We start from the raw sequence: 18,474 nt of genomic DNA on the forward strand, positions 1-18,474 counted from the left end.
AAGCCTGAAAATTAAAGGGCATACACTTGCCTAGGCGTTATCTTTGAGATAACAAAGTGCCTCATGTTTACCTATCACTTCTCTTTCTCCAAGCTTGTCTCTTGTTTGACAACTGTTTGAGAACTGAAAATCTCAGGGGATACTAGGCACAAAGGGAATAGGAGGGAATATAAAAAGCATCCCATAAAAGTAGATTGTGTTTATTCAGATGATTTCCCCCCATTTTCTTATTGGTATAGAACATCTTCATGAGATGCTCTTCATGGAATTTAGATTTCAACATAAGATACTCGCTGTCAGCTATTGGGCTGACAAAGTTTCTTGGCCATCACCCAAGTAGGTATAAGGACAACAAGCACTTCCTGATATTAAACACCAGAGTGAAATAGCTGACTCTTTATCTGAGATTGAGTTAACTGTCAAAATCTTGGCTTATGATGAAAAAATCATCCCAAACTAGTCCATCAGATATAGTATACACATGTCCTCCAGGTGGGTCTTTAACACACAGCTATGACTATATAATGGTCTTTGGTGGTCAGTATTTAATCACCAAGCTCCTAAACCTTATAGCCAATGTTTTCCATTATCTAGCTCCATGTATCCTCGATAGCCTGGGATATTACTATTCCTTTTATTAGATACCACTTTCCAAGGACAATAAACCCTTACTGTAATTATTTTTAATGTTATTGTCCTATATTCTTTACACTAGAGTTAAGTGGCTAACTCTCCACCATATTACAGCATTAGAGGATTCTGAAAATGATTACACATGTACCTTTACCAGTACATTGTATGTTTTCCTGTTCCTAATTATTGCGTGGCCAAGAAGTTTGAATGAAAATTTTGACCAACCCAATAACATTCTTCCATTTCAGCTTGAAGACCTCGTTTCATAATATCTTATAAGGCAGATGGAGTGGTAATGAATTCTCTCAGCTTCTGTTTGTCTGAGAAACTGCCTCTCTTCATTTCTGAAGGATGCTCTGTTTGGTCAAGATTTTTTGGTTGGCAGTTCTTTCTTTTGACACTTTGAATATATTGTCCTATTCTCTCTTGGCCTGTAAAGTTTCTGCTAAGCAGTCTATTATCAGTCTTAGAGGAGTTCCTTGTAAGTTACAAGCTTTTATTCTCTTGGTGCTTTTAAGATTTTCTTTTTTGCTTTGAATTTTGGCAGTTTTAGGCTAATGTGTCTTCAGTAAGTTCAGTTCAGTTCAGGTGCTCAGTCCTGTCCAACTCTTTGCGACCCCATGAATCACAGCACGCCAGGCCTCCCTGTCCATCACCAACTCCTGGAGCCTACCAAAACTCATGTCCATTGAGTCGGTGATGCCATCCAACCATCCCATCCTCTGTCATCCCCTTCTTTCTCCTCCTGCCCTCAATCTTTCCCAGCATCAGGGTCTTTCCAAATGAGTCAGCTCTTCACATCAGGTGGCCAAAGTATTGGAGTTTCAGCTTCATCATCAGTCCTTCCAATGAACACCCAGGACTGATCTCCTTTAGGATGGACTGGTTGGATCTCCTTGCAGTCCAAGGGACTCTCAAGAGTCTTCTCCAACACCACAGTTCAAAAGCATCAATTCTTCGGCACTCAGCTTTCTTTATAGTACAACCCTCACATCCAAACATGACTACTGGAAAAAACATAGCCTTGACTATGTAGACCTTTTTTGGCAAAGTAATGTCTCTGCTTTTGAATATGCTATCTAGGTTGGTCATAACTTTCCTTCCAAGGAGTAAGCATCTTTTATTTTTTATTTATTTATTTTTTTACCAGCAGGAAAAGTCATTTATGTGGCTTCACTTAGAACTGCATTTCTTCTGAAATTTCTTTTTTTTTTTTAACATGTAACTATTTTATTGAACAAGCTTGATTTAAGAGGATATAGGCCAATCTTATTCCCTATCGCTATTCTCTTTTAATCTTTCTTTTTTTTCTTCTTTTTTTAAAATTTTATTTTATTTTTAAACTTTACATAATTGTATTAGTTTTGCCAAATATCAAAATGAATCTGCCACAGAGGCTGCAATCACCATCTGTAGTGATTTTGGAGCCCAGAAAAATAAAGTCAGCCACTGTTTCCACCGTTTCCCCATCTATTTGCCATGAAGTGATGGGACCGGATGCCATGATATTAGTTTTCTGAATGTTGAGCTTTAAGCCAACTTTTTCACTCTCTCTTTCACTTTCTTCAAGAGGCTCTTTAGTTCTTCTTCACTTTCTGCCATAAGGGTGGTGTCATCTGCATATCTTAGGTTATTGATATTTCTCCAGCAATCTTGATTCCAGCTTGTGCTTCCTCCAGCCCAGTGTTTCTCATGACGTACTCTGCATATGTTAAATAAGCAGGGTGACAATATACAGCCTTGATGTACTCTTTGTCCTATTTGGAACCAGTCTGTTGTTCCATGTCCAGTTCTAACTGTTGCTTCCTGACCTGCATACAGGTTTCTCAAGAGGCAGGTCAAGTAGTCTGGTATTCCCATCTCTTGAAGAATTTTCCACAGTTTATTGTGATTCACACAGTCAAAGGCTTTGGCATAGTCAATAATGCAGAAATAGTTGCTTTTTTTTGAACTCCCCTGCTTTTTTCCATGATCCAGCAGATGTATGCCATTTGATCTCTGGTTCCTCTGCCTTTTCTAAAACCAGATTGAACATCTGGGAGTTCATAGTTCACGTATTGCTGAAGCCTGGCTTGGAGAATTTTGAGCATTACTTTACTAGCGTGTGAGATGAGTGCAATTGTGCAGTAGTTTGAACATATTTTGGCATTGCCTTTCTTAGGGATTGAAATGAAAACTGACCTTTTCCAGTCCTGTGGCCACTGCTGAGTTTTCCAAATTTGCTGGCATATTGAGTGCAGCACTTTCACAACATCATCTTTCAGGATTTGAAATAGCTCCACTGGAATTCCATCACCTCCACTAGCTTTGTTCATAGTGATGCTTCCTAAGGCTCACTTGACTTCACAGTCCAGAATGTCTGGCTCTAGGTGAGTGATCACACCATCATGATTATACGGGTCATGAAGATCTTTTTGTACAGTTCTTCTGTGTATTCTTATCACCTCTTCTTAATATCTTCTGCTTCTGTCAGGTCCATACCATTTATGTCCTTTATTGAGCCCATCTTTGCATGAAATATTCCCTTGGTATCTCTAATTTTCTTGAAGAGATCTCTAGTCTTTCCCATTCTATTATTTTCCTCTATTTCTTTGCATTACTCATTGAGGAAGGCTTTCTTATCTCTCCTTGCTATTCTTTGGAACTCTGCATTCAAATGGGTATACCTTTGCTTTTCTTCTTTGCTTTTTGCTTTTCTTGTTTTCAGAGCTATTAATGTGTCTTAGAGAGAATCTTTTTAAGTTGATTCTATGTGGTGACCTATGAGCTCCATGAACTTGGATATACAAATCACTCCCTAGATTTGGGACGTTCTCAGCCATTATTTTTTAAAGTAAGCTTTTTGAACCCTTCTCCCTCTCTTTTCCTTCTGAAACTCCTGTGTTTCACAGATTGGTCTTCTTTATGTTATCCTATAGATCACACAGGCTTTCTTCACCTTTTAGAAATTTACATTTTTGTATTCTCCTCCAGTTGGATAATTTCAAAGTTTCTATCTTCAATATCACTTAATCTTTTGCCTGAATGAGTCTGCTGCTGCTCTTTATTGCATTTTCATCTCATTCATTTTATTTTTCAGCTCTGGAATATTTACTTGGTTCATTTTACGATTTCTTTTTACAGACACCTCACTTTGTTTTTGTATTGCTTCCCTGGCTTTGTTGAATTATCTTTCTATGTTTTCTTGTAGCTCATTGAGTTTCCTTAAAACAGCTATTTTGAATTCTTTATGTGGTAAATTGGAGATCTCCATGTCTTTGAGTTCAGTTATAGTCCTGTTATCCTGCTAGTCAAACTCAAGCTTTTTTTTTTTTTTTTTTTTTTTTAATGCTTTGGCTACAAAATTTACTTTAGAAATTCAAAATATACTCCATCGATATTCCCAGTTTAAAATTAGACAATAATCATTATTGTAACTACTCTTGATATGGTTATTGACCTATTTTTCCCTCCCTGTATACACTCTTTTGGGCTTTGCAATGCAAAATTGTGGTAAAAGGGAGAGGGTAGAAGGAAAATGATCTAACAAGTCTGCAGTACAGAGCTGAAGATGAAAAGCCCTGGGCATCTAGGAAAGGGACAAGAAGAGCTGCCATGTGGGAGTGATGGGAGATGAAGAGCAGAATTTAAGAGTCATTACAGACTCTGCCCCATCATGGTGGTTGAGTAACATGAGTAAATAATTAATTTTTATATCAGAATACTTCCCTGATACTGCATCACATGACCACAACTTTACTAAGATTATACATTGCTGTTCCAAGTTTCTTTATCTTCATGATTATTTTCCTGTAAAGATTAGGAATACATAATCAGGCAACATAATTTTTTAAATATTCATGATGACAGCATCTTTCTTCAAATAAGTTTAATTCCTAAACATATCATTTATAATACTTGAAACTTTTATTAGTTAGAATTTAATATTATACTAATTAGATTAATTTTTAAAATCTCCCTACAATTATCACTACAGCTTTCTACATATAATTAATTATGTAACTTTGTATCAAAAACTAAAGCATATTAGCTAGCATATTGTGTATTTCATGATTGAAATTCAGGACAATGCCTAGATAGACAAGAAAACAGTGACCATAAACTCAGACCTTGATCTGAATGTCCTTGTTTTAAAGATTTAAAACCTTAAAATGATACAAATTTCATTTTAGATATTTAATTTCTTTTTTTGTTGAGTAATAAAATATTCATAAGTAATGTAGCAGAGGTATAGATGAATGTCTTGAAAGAGATAATTCTTTAGAGAATAAGGGTAGTTTACAATATTAATGCCATGAGCAATGAAGACCAAAGGAAGGGAAGAAATATAGCTTATGTCTTGTGAGTTTCTATGATATTTATTAATATAAACTTGATAGCTGTTCTCAGAGTTTGAAAATGATTTTGATAATTGGCTGTCAATCACATATTATGAATTATATTTCATACTGCTGGTTACTAAAGCTGCATATTAGGAACATTTAAAATCCACATTATTTTGCTACAGCCAGTTGTAGAATATTCAAGCTTAAGACATAGAAATACCTATGTTTTCTCCTAAGTTTCCAGGTATTTTTGAGACTAAATTTTAACTGCTATTAACCTCAGCTCCTAAAAAATGTCTGGCATTTATGAACTAACAGAAATTGTTGAATAAATCAGCAAAATTTAGGAATCATAGTTTTATGTATCTCATCTTTCACTTACTAGATTAGCCAGACATGCAGTAACCAACTCAGTTGTTACCTATGATTGCAGTACATTAAACTGGTCTTTTTGTAAATCCTATACTTTAAAAATGCTACTTCTTGAACTTCTTTACTGACTTACTTTTTCTGTTTCTTCTTCCTGAAGTGAGATGTCTTTTTATGTGTGTGTGCTCAGTCATGTCCGACTCTTTGTGACTCCATGAACTGTAGCCTTCCAAGCTGTCCATGGAATTTTCCAGACAAGAATACTGGAGTGGGAGAACACAGCGCCATTTCCTGCTCCAGGTCTTTTTACAGTTCTTATATGGAGAGAGCATTACTCACCAAATGATTGGTCATTCAATCACTTTGGGAGTTTCTTCTTTCAGGCATTAGAAATATTCATATTTGGAGGTTATAGGTATAAATTTAGTGGCCAAAGATATGCAAAAGAATTTGTATGTTATATAGTTAATGGGAAGTTGCTGTATAGCAAGGAGCTCAGACTGGTGCTCTGTGACAACCTAGAGGGGTGAGATGAGGTGCAAGGTGGGAGGGAGGTTCAAGAGGGAGGGGATATGTGCATACCTATGGTTGATTCATGTTGATGTACGGTAGAAATAAACACAACTTTGTAAAGCAATTATCTTTCAATTAAAACTAAATTTAAAAAAATAAAGAGACAGAGATAAAAAAAGAATATTTATGTTAATGGAATAGCATTAAGATGTTCTTTGACCACAGCACATATGGCACCCAAGTATCTGCCATTCATCCACCACCACCCCATAAATAGTTCCTTGGGGTTCATAGATGCACAAAAACCATAGCAGATAAATGAAGACAGGATGTGTTATTTGTAAAATTTTGTTTCCTAAGCCCACTGAAGATTCCTAATGAATGAGGCTATGACATATGAATATTATACCAGACACAGTCTAGAACTCATATTGATTAGTCAGTTTTTCTCCCATTTTCCCTTCACAAGATTTCTCAGATCCACTTACACTAATGCTGAGGAAAGGCAGTCTGTTGAAGGGCAACATAATTGATAATGACAACCACTACCTCCAGCTCATAGACCAGAGGACATCTGGGTGCCTATCCCAGGGTGTCTGGTGTTGAAGTGATAGGAGGCAGCCCTTAGTATATTCTCCTCCATGTGCTGGGCTGTTCTTAGTTGCTCAGTCATGTCCGACTCTTTGAGACCCCATGAACTGTAGTCCACCAGACTCCTCTGACCATGGGGATTCTCCAAGCAAGAATACTGGAGTGGGTTGCCATGCCCTCCTCCAGGGGATCTTTCTAACCCAGGGATCAAACCCAGGTCTCCCATATTACAGGCAGATTCTTTACCATCTGAACCACCAGGGTAGCCCAAGAATACTAGAGTGGATAGCCTACCCCTTCTCCAGGGGAACTTCCTGAACCCAGAAATCGAACCAGGGTCTCCTGTATTGCAGGCAGATTCCTTACCAGCTGAGATACCAGGGAAGCCCCTTCTCCATAACCCAAGCCAAATTGGTTTCCCTAAAGACAACTGCAAAACTTCCTAGCCTTATTCAGCTTTCTCTCTCAGTTTACAGTTTATATAAGAGCTCATGCCATCTCTTCAAAACATATATCCACAAAGTGTTACCATCCTGGTCATTATTTTCTGATAATTTCTCATAATAATAAAAATGAAATTTAAAAGTTGTTAGCATTCCCTATATGATGTGACCCTGGGTAACCCTTTTAAAATACATTTCCTCCTTACCAGTGAAGATATATTTCTTCACTGGTAACCTGTGTTCAAGTCATATAGAATTCTTTCTGTATCTGAAACAAACAAGCAAGCAAGAAGAGAATTTCATGAAATAAAGTTTAGCAAGAAAAAAAGTACCAACCTAGAATTCTGTACTCTGCAAAGCTATCCTTCAAAAGTGAAGTAGAAATAAAGACTTCTCTATACACTTTAAAAGAATAATTAATTATACTATGAACAACTCTATGATCATAGATTAGATAATCTACATGACATGGGCCAATTTCTTGAAAATACAGCTGCCAAAACTTATACAAGAAGAAAAAGACAACCTGAATAGGCCTCTGTTTATAAATAAAATAAATTCAATCAATAACTAATAAACTTCCCAAAGAGAAAGAACCAGTTGCAAACGAGTTCACTGATGAACTCTATCAAACATTTAAGAAAGAAATTATATCAATTTTCTACAGTTTATTTCAGAGGACAGAAGCAAAGGGAATACTAACTCATTGTATAAGACCAGCATTGCCCTAATACCAAAACTGGACAAAGACATTATAAGAAAAGAAAATTTCAGACGAAAATCTTCCATGAACATAGATGTGGAAATCCCCTACAAAATATTAGAAAATTGGATCTTTAAAAGATTAAAAAGAATTATATACCACAATTAAGTGGGATGTACCCCAGATCTGCAAGGCAGGTTCAACATTCAAAAATCTATTAGTGTAATACATCATATTAACAGGCTAAAAAGAAAAATTACTTTATAATTTCAATAGATGGAGAAAAAGCTTTTGACAAGACCCAACACTCTTTCATGATAAAATTCTCTGTCAATGAGGAAAATAGGGAAACCTCTTCAATTTGATGAAAAAAAAAAAGTTTCCCATTAAGATCCAAATCAGACAATGATGTCCCCTCTCACTATTTTTCAGCATTGTATTGCTAGCACCGGTTAATGCAGCAAAACAAGAAAATAAAAGAATACAGAAGGGAAAGAAATAAATAATTTTATCTTTTCAGATGACATGATCATATATGTACAAAATCTTAAAAAAAAAAAAAAAACAGCTAAGACTCCTGGGCATACTGCTATATTTAAAATGGATAATCAACAAGAACATACTGTATATCACAGAGAACTCTGCTTGAAGTTATGTGGCAGTCTAGATGGGAGGGGAGTTTGGGGCGGATAGATACATGTATATGTATGGCTGAGTCCCTTTGTTATCCACCTGAAACTATCACAACATTGCTAAATGGCTATACTCCAACATAAAGTAATAAATTAAAAAAAAAAAAGACTACTGGAACTAATAAGTAGTTATAGCAAGGTTTCAGGGTAAAAGGTTAATATACAAAAGTCAATTGCTTTCCTACATAGCAAAGAACAAGTGGAATTTGAAATAAAAACATAATAACATTTATATTAGCATCCTTAAAAGTTAAATTCCTAGGTATAACTCTAGCAGAACATGTACAAGGTCTATACAAAGAAAATTACAAACCTCTGATAAATGAAATCAGAAAAGTGCTATATAAATGAAGAGGTATGTCATGTTAATAAATAGAAATATTGTCAGGATGCCAGTTCTTCCCAACTTGATCTATAGATTCAGCTATCCCAATCAAAATTCCAGCAAGTTAGTTCATGGATATTAACAAACTGATTCTACAGTTGATACAGAGATGAAAAAGACCAAGACTGGCCAACACAATATTGAAGATAACAAAGTTGGAGGACTGACACTACCAGATTTCAAAATTTACTATAAACCTTCAGAAGTTAAAGAGGTAAGATACTGATGGCACAGGGTGCCACAGATACCAGGTGGCACAGTGGTAAAGAATCTGCCAGTCAATGCAGGAGATGCCACAGACACAGGTTAGATCCCTGGGTTGGGAAGATGCCCTAGAGAAGGAAATGGCAACCCAATCCAGTAGTTTTGCCTGAAAAATGCAATGGACAGAGGAGCCTGGTGGGCTGCAGTCCATGGGGTTGCAAAGAATTGGACATGACTGAGCACACAATGGCACCCCACTCCAGTCCTCTTGCCTGGAAAATCCCATGGATGGAGGAGTCTGGTGGGTTGCAGTCCATGGGGTCACTAAGAGTCAGACATGACTGAGCGACTTCACTGTTACTTTTCACTTTCATGCATTGGAGGAGGAAATGGCAACCCACTCCAGTGTTCTTGCCTGGAAAATCCCATGGACGGAGGAGCTTGGTGGGCTGCCGTCTATGGGGTTGCACAGAGTCGGACATGACTGAAGTGACTTAGCAGCAGCAGCAGCAGAGCACACATACACATAACACAGAATACCCAGAAAGCATTTTCTCTAAATATAGTCAACTAGTCATGATCAAAGGAGTAAAGGCAATAAAATACAACAAATGATACCAGAACAACTGGACATTCATCCACATTAAAAAAAAATAAAAGTCTAGGTACATATATTGGAGTTTTAACAAAAATTAACTTAAAATGGGTCATAAACTTAAAGGTAAAATGTGCAAAACAATAAAATTCTCAGATGATTACATAAGAGAAAACCCAGAATGAAGTACGGGTTTGGCAAGGAATTTTTAGATAAAACATCAAAGGCACAGTACAAAAAATAATTGAGAAGCTGGACTTTGTTAAAATTAAAGCTGTCTTTTGTTCTGAAAAAGATAGTATTAGGTGATTGAGAAGACAAGCCACAGACGAGGAGGATATATTTGCCAAAGACTCGTCTGATAAAAATAGTGTTATGGGGGGTGAGATGAACAGAGACGACTGGGATTTAAACAGTACTATGTATAAAATACATAGGGACTTCCCTTGTAGCTTAGTCGGTAAACAATCTGCCTGCAATGCAGGAGACCAGGATTCAATTCCTGGGTCGGGAAGATCCCCTGGAGAAGGAAACCCACTCCAGTACTTGCCTGGAGAATCCCACAGACAGAGTCTGGCAGGCTACAGTTTATGGGGTCGCAAGAGTCGGACAAGACTCAGCGACTAAACCACCACCATTGTGTATAAAATAGATAACCTAATGAGCACCTGGACTTCCCATGTGGCTCAGTGGTAAAGAATCTGTCACCTGCCAAGCATGAGACATGGATTTGATCCCTGGGGTGGGAAGATCCCCTGGAGAAGGAAATGGAAACCCACCCAGTATTCTTGCCTGGGATATTCCATGGACAGAGGAGCCTTGTGGGCTACATTCCATTGGGTTGCAGAGTCAGACATGACTTGAGACTAAACAATAATGAAAAGAACCTACTGTACAGGGAAATCTACTCAGTGATCTGTGACCTAAATGGAAAGGAAATCTTAAAAAATATGGGTATATATGTATATACATGTATAATGGATTTACTTTGCTGTATGGCAGAAACTAACATAACATTGTAAAGCAACTATATTCCCATAAAAATCAATTTTTAAAAATAAAATAAAAAACATTGTTTGGAAGAAACATTCATAGGCATCACTTGATTGCCAAAAAAGTGTTTCTATACAAAATATGCAAAGAATTGTTAAAGTAGAAAATAAGAAAATAACCACCCATTTTGAAAAATGGACCAAAGACATTGAAATACCTTGCCAGAAAAGATGGCAAATGAGCATTTAAAAAGATACTTCATATTATGTCATCAGGAAAATGCAAAACAATATGATATTACCTATATACATAGGACGCATGCACCTATTAATCAGAATGGCCAAAATTCAGAACAATGACAACACCAAATTGTAGCAAGGATGTAGAGGGACAGGAGTTCTCATTCATTGTTTGTGGGAATGCAAAACGGTTCAGCCACATTGGAAAATAGTTTATCACTTTCTTACAAAAGTAACACACTCTTACCATAAAATCTAGCAATAGCAAGCCTTAGTTTTTACCCAAATGAGCCTAAAACTTATGTTCTCATAAAAACCTGCACACTTATGCTTATGGCAGCTTTATTCATAATTCCCAAGTCTTGGAGGCGCCAAGGTGTGCTTCAATAGGTAAATGGGTATATAAACTGGTATAACCAGACAATGTAATATTATTCAGTGCTAAGAAGAAATCAGCTATTAAGCCATCAAAAGATATGGAGGAATCTTAAATGCATATTACAAAGTGAAAGAAGTCAACCATAAAATGTTACATACTGTATGATTCCACCTCTGACATTCTGGAAAAGCAAATCTACTGAGACAGTATAAAGACTGGTGATTGACAGAGGGTGAGGAAGGTGGGGATGAACAGGTAGAGTACACAGGATTTTAAGGGTAGTGAAATTACTCTGTATGATAGCACAATCATGGATACAAGTCACTATATAGGGCTTCTGCTGTGACTCAGACAGAGTCTGAGGATTCGCAGACTCAGTAAAGGATTCTCCTGCAATGCAGAAGACCTGGGTTTGATCCCTGAGTCGGGAAGATCCCCTGGAGAAGGGAATGGCTACCCACTCCAGCATTCTTGCCTGGAGAATCCCATGGACGGAGTAGCCTGGCAGGCTACTCTGTCCATGGAATCACAAAAAGTTGAAGACTACTGAGTAACTTAACAATTTCTCCTTATACAGCTGCCCAAATCCATAGAACACACATACCAAAAGTGAACTCTAATGTAAACTATGACCTTTGAGTAATAATTACATGTCAAATTAGGTCTATCAATTGTAAGAAATGTACCACTCTGGTTGAGAGTTGATAATGTGGGAAAGATCCATATGTGGGAACAAGGAACATATGAGAACTCTGTCTTCCTTTCAATTTTGCTGTATATCTAAAATTGCTCTAAAAATTAAAAAGTTTACAAATTAAAAATCAGTAGAATAAGAATGCTTTAAATTAGGTAAGTTTGGACAGGTACTTGGTCAGGTGGGCATTGAATGAGATGGTAAGATTTTTATTTTGAAAAGATTACTGTGGATATAGTATAGAGAATGACCCTGGAAAAAAGAGTGTATTGGGTAGAAGCAAACTGATGAGTTGACTATTCCTAAGATGGTAACTTGGCCATGAAATATGATGATAGATTATTGTTGGAATTCAAAGTATTTTTAAGATAATAATAAGGAAAACATTTGGCATTGAGTGTCTATATAAGATTTAAGGTAATGGGAAACCATAAGGGCTCTGGCTTGTGTGGCTAGGAGTTTGGTGATTCCATTCTTTATATATTGGACAAAGACTAAGATTGGAGTAAGAGAGGAAGAAATGGATTTTATGAGATTAGCTTTGAACAAGTTGAAATCCAAAATTTCAGGTTGGAAATGTTGATATGTCTGGGCTAAAAAAAAAAAAAAAAAAGAGTTTTGATATGTTGAGGGTTTGAACTGAATGACCTATACAGAAGGAGAACATAGGAAGAGAGCCTAGACCTGAGTCTCACAGAAACCTAGCTTTAATGGCTAATTTATGGTGAAGAAGGATGGGTTCATATGGTACATGAAGGGTGGCCAGAGAGTTAGAAGTAAAACTAGAAGAGTCCAAGTGAAGTGAGGGTTTCAAATAGAAAATCCTGGCTAATAGTGTCAAAGAGTGTTCACAGCATAAAGAGTGTTCACAGTGTAATGCGTACTGAAACATGTTCTTTGACTCCTGACCTTACTCTAAGAAAACAGTCCACCCTACTTGCGTGGAAAGTCTATCACTAGTGAAATGTAACATGCCACTTGGGACTGAAAATGCAGAATTAAGCAGATGTATAGGATTGCTGTTGACTCAAACAATGACAGGGGGTTAGAGGTCCTGAACTCTCACAGTCAAAAAAGCTTAAATACTAATATCATACTATTGATCAGAAGCCTTACTGATAACATAAACAGTCAATTAATATATTTGCATATGTACATACATATATACATATAATCTATGCATTCATGACATGACTGACTTTATCTTAGTTTTTCAATGTTTCTAGGCTTTGTGGTTCATCTGGAAGTTTTTTTTTTTTTTCCCCCAAATCTCCACAATCTTCCATTATATTTACTGAAAAAAATTCACATATAAGTAGGTCCGCGCAGTTCAAACTTGTGTCATTCAGGGGTCAACAGGATTATTTTCATTAAGAGAACAAGAAAATAATAATATTGTGTTTGAAGTCTTACCATTCTCAATAGTTCACTTAAGCACACTTAGTACTTACAGTAGGCACAAATATTCATGTGTAGAATTACATCTAGCATTTACATTTTCATCAAAATGTAAAATCATTAGGAGAGATATTAACTTATTATTAATAAAAATGGTTGATTAGTAATCAAGAACATTTTCATGGAAATGAACACAGATGCATATGAGGTTCCCAGACAGAAGAAATATGCCAAAGAAAATCAGTTTGGGTGGATTATTCCCTCATCAATGTCTGTTTTTAGTGCAGAAATTATATCTGTATCATTTTAGAAAGACTAAAATAATAAAATTTAAAGAATAAAATTTAAAGACTATAAGAAAAATAGGCAAGTGAATAGATTACAGACTCTTATCAGTGTACAGCTTAATTTTTATAAGTCAAATGTAATACAATTGTAGAATTGTTCCATGGATAAGGAGACCCTCTGCATAGTTACAATCCTGCATCAATATTTGATGATGATAAAATACCTTGCTATTATAAAAATATGTAAGAATCAGTCCTCTGTGTAATACATCAATACCATCTTTACACATCTTTTCACTACTAGAAAAATATACTACACTTTTCTGATAAACACAGCAATTCCAATATGTAGCATAGGAATTATTGGGACATTTAAAGATACACAATTTCAGAGATTTGCTTTGATGGGGTTTGCTCTCAGAACTTACAAATGTTAAAAAAAATTTTATCTTGTTTGTTAACTAAAGGTGCTTGGATGACCCAGCCAAAATGTTCCATTGAATTATATACTATCTTTACACAAGACATACAGATAAAATAAAATAGATCACAACACTGGAGGCAGGAAACTTAAAGATGCACAATAATATGATGTTTCCCATAACCAAAGAGAAAAGTGTTAAAGTTTTCACAGGTGGGTCCTTTGTGAGGTCACCTCTGTTTGAATTGGACATTTTATCGTCAGATCTTTTCTACTCTCCAATGTGTGTTTTTCTTCCAATATTCAAAGCTTCACTCACCTTTTATTTTAGTTTTTTAAAGTCTCCCATCTCACACCCATACCCTGTGTTTTCCTTCTAGAATATAGTCCTTCAATCTAACAGCTGGAAAAGGAGAGTATGTGATTCAGTCCAGCTCAGTTGCTCAGTCGTGTCCAACTCTTTGCGACCCCATGGACTGCAGCACGTCAGGCTTCCCTGACCATCACCATCTCCTGGAGCCTACTCAAACTCATGTCCATTGACTTGGTGATGCCATCCAACCATCTCATTCTCGGTTGTCCCCTTCTCCTCCTGCCTTCAATCTTTCCCAGCATCAGGGTCTTTTCAAATGAGTCAGTTCTTCACATCAGGTGGCCAAAATATGGGAGTTTCAGCTTCAGCATCAGTCCTTCAAATGAATATTCAGGACTAATTTCCTTTAGGATGCACTGACTGGTTGGATCTCCTTGCAGCCCAACGGACTGTCAAGAGTCTTCTCCAACACCACAGTTCAAAAGTGTCAATTCTTTGGTGCTCTGCTTTCTTTATAGTCCAACTATCATAGCCATACATGACTACTGAAAAAACCATACCTTTGACTACACAGACATTTGTTGTAAGTAATTCCTCTGCTTTTTAATATGCTATCTAGGTTGGTCATAACTTTTCTTCCAAGGAGCAAGTGTCTTTTAATCTCATGGCTGCAGTGATTTTGGAGCCTCCCCCAAAATAAAGCCTGTCACTGTTTCCATTGTTTCCCCATCTATTTGCCATGAAGTGGTGGGACCAGATGCCAAGAATTGAGTATGTGATAGCAGGACCATAAACCATCACTCATGACACTCCAAGTCCTGCCATATACTCTCCTGCAGCCCTCCTCTACTGTGATTTCAATTAGCTTCATCTTCCCATTCTCCCAATTTTCCTTAGTGGAATTTTTATCTTTGAGTCTATCTCTCTACTAATGCATAGACACACAAACATTAGCTATCCAGATTGGAATTATTGAGCTGTTTGTCTCTCTCTCTGTCTTATATATATTCAGTGAATATACGTTCAGTGAAAAACATTAATTTTCAGAAGCAATGAAATCCAAACCCACATACGGAAGTAAGGAAATGATTTTCTGACTATCTCATATCTCAAAGAATCAAAACAATAGATATATCATTATTATGTAAATACAGCTGGTTTGATTCTTTTATTCCTGGTTTTCAAATGAGGCACTTTAGAGTCTACCAGAACTAAGAATGTATGGACGTGAGAAAAAAGATGTACAGATGTGAGAGCTGGACCATAAAGAAGATTGAAGTTGAAGAACTGATGCTTTTGAATTGTGTTATTGGAGAAGATTCTTGAGAGTCTCTTGGATGGCAAGAAGACCAAACCAGTCAATCCTAAAGGAAATCAACTCTGAATATTCACTGGAAGGACTGATGCTGAAGCTGAAACTCCAATGATCTGGCCACCTGATGTGAAGAGTTGACTTGCTGGAAAATATTCTGATGCTGGGAAAGATTGAGGGCAAGAGGAGAAGGGAGTGACAGAGGATGAAATGTTGTATGGCATCACCAACTCAATGGACATGAGTCTAAGCAAACTTCAGGAGATAGTGAAAGACAGGGGAGCCTGGAGTGCTGCAGTCCATGGGGTGGCAAAGAGTGAGACACAGCTGAGGAACTGAACAGCATTATCAAAGAAATAAGGATGAGGAATGTTGCTGAGACACAGGTGGTTACAACTTTGGCTAAATGTGCAATTATTTATAATAATACAATGTCCAGCTCTTAGGGGTCCACTTCATGTTCAGGTTCTGGAGGGAGGAGGTTTTTTTCTGTTGTAGTTCCATAAATGGCTTGTCTGCACTAACTGAAAATAAAGCTCCACATTCCCCAACCTTTTGAAAAGTTTTCTGGGCTTTATAGGCAGGATAATCCTTGGTAAGAAAAGATACTTGAGAGCTTAATTTGGAGTCACCACACTGCTTATTGAGACATTATATCTGTAATATCTAAGGAGGTAGGGTTGATTCATTCATCCTTTACTTATTGATTGATTCACACAAGTTTTTTTTTCCTTTGCTCATTAAAAAAAAATATTGAAGGTTGTTTAGAGTGTCTACAGACTCTCTTCTTTACACTTCCTTTCTATATGATTTGCACAGCTAAATTTACATACTCATCTACTTCAGGTCTTACTATACAGGCTTAGGCCTTACATTGCTTTAATACCCTTCTATTATCTCTCAATGGCAGTAATGCTCCCCAGCAAAATGAACTCTACAGATCCCCAAAGCACTCCTTATTTAGTCAAATAACATCATTTCTCATGGAAGTAGACACTTTGAATAGCTGAGAAGCAACAAGGATCTATTTCCAAGGGCTTTCTGTTCATTTCACATATCACCCCAAATTACAAAGCTCAGTGTTCAGTGATTCACAAAACATTTTGCTTAGGTAGATATCAGGCTGACTGCATGAAAACCCCACAAGATGATTTTTAAAATAACAGTTCTCAGTACCTCAGTAGGTATGGGGTATAGTTCAAGAATCTACTTTTTAAAGCTCTTCTAAGCAATTATGATGCTAAGCCAAATTTGTGAACCTAGGCTGCATTCTGTTTGCCATCTAGCAGATCATATTATTCTAAATTGTTTCAACATTTAATATATATGCTCTTGAATCCCAAGGTTTGACACCCACTATTGATGTGATCTTGTCCAAGTAAGTTAACATTTCAGTGTTTCAGTTTCTTCAGTTATAGGTATTTGGTGAGGATCAAATAAGTTGAATATACATTAAAATGCCGAGAACTACACCCAATACAGGAAGAAGTTACTATTTTCATTTTTCATTATTATTCATTTATTTTGAAATTCTCAAACATTTATTAAGAACTTATTGTCAGGCATAGCATTTCAAGCTTGGAGATATAAAAATAAAGAGCCTCCCATTTTGATGTTATCTCTAAGAGTGTGGTGTCTAAACAAATTTATAAATAAATAATAGATGTTCCTGGATCAAAGATCTAAATGGAAGAGTTAAAACTGTACATCTCTTACAAGAAAACCGAGAGAAATCTTTATGACTTTGGATTTGGCAATGATTTCTGGGATATAACACCAAAAAGCACAGGCTATACCAACAACAATAAACTGAACCATAACAACATTTGAAACTTTTGTGCATATATCAAACTCAGGGGTTCAAGAGGGAAGGAACATATATATATATATATATATATATATATATATATATACACACACACATACATACCTAAGGCTGATTCAGGTTGATGTATGGCAAAAACCATCACAATATTGCAAAGTAATTATCCTCTAATTTAAAAAAAAAAAAAGAAAAACTTTTGTGTATCAAAGGACACTTTTCACAAGGTAAAAAGGCAACCCACAGATATCTGATAAAGGATTAACTTTCAAAATACATAGAGAGCCCCTATAATGCAACAACAATAGCAGCAGCAGCAATAAAACTCAGTTTAAAAATGAGCAAAGCTCATTTCATATATGATATTATCCTCCAATTAAAATAAATAAATTTATATTAAAAAAATTTTTTTAAATGAGCAAAGCTAAATTTATGGAATTACAATAATAGTAATCAATGTTGCAAACAGAAATATTTGGGTAAAAACAATGGTAAAAGAATCATAAACTTACTTTTGATTTAGTCTTCTCAGTTGGTTGTAAACTCTACTGGAAGGGAGCAGTGTAACTACAATGATATCCCTTCACATCCTTAATGATGGTTATTATTAACAACACAAACACAGATGAAAACAATCTCAATCAGAAAATAACAAATGTTAGGATGCTGGTTCATTTTATATTTCAACCTGGTGGCACCCGACTCCAGTACTTTTGCCTAGAAAATCCCATGGACGGAGGAGCCTGGTAGGCTGCGGTCCATAGGATCACTAGAGTCGGACACGACTGAGCGACTTGACTTTTACTTTTCACTTTCATGCATTGGAGAAGGAAATAGCAACCCACTCCAGTGTTCTTACCTGGAGAATCCCAGGGATGGGAAGCCTGGTGGGCTGCCGCTATGGGGTTGCACAGAGTCGGACATGACTGAAGCAACTTAGCAGCAGCAGCAGCAGGCCATAGTACCCAGATATTAGGTAAAACATCATTATAGATGAGATTAACATTAATCAGTAGACTTTGAGTAAAGCATATTACCCTTCCTAATGTGGATGGACATCATCCAATCTGTTGAAGATGTGAATAGGAAAATGACACACTTTTCTCAAGGAGAGTGAATTCCACCAGCAGACTCCCTTAGGACTCAAACTGTGGTGCCAATTC

This window comes from Bos javanicus, chromosome 16 (genome assembly GCF_032452875.1).
Source record: "Bos javanicus breed banteng chromosome 16, ARS-OSU_banteng_1.0, whole genome shotgun sequence".
In the NCBI taxonomy this organism is placed as follows: Eukaryota; Metazoa; Chordata; class Mammalia; order Artiodactyla; family Bovidae; genus Bos; species Bos javanicus.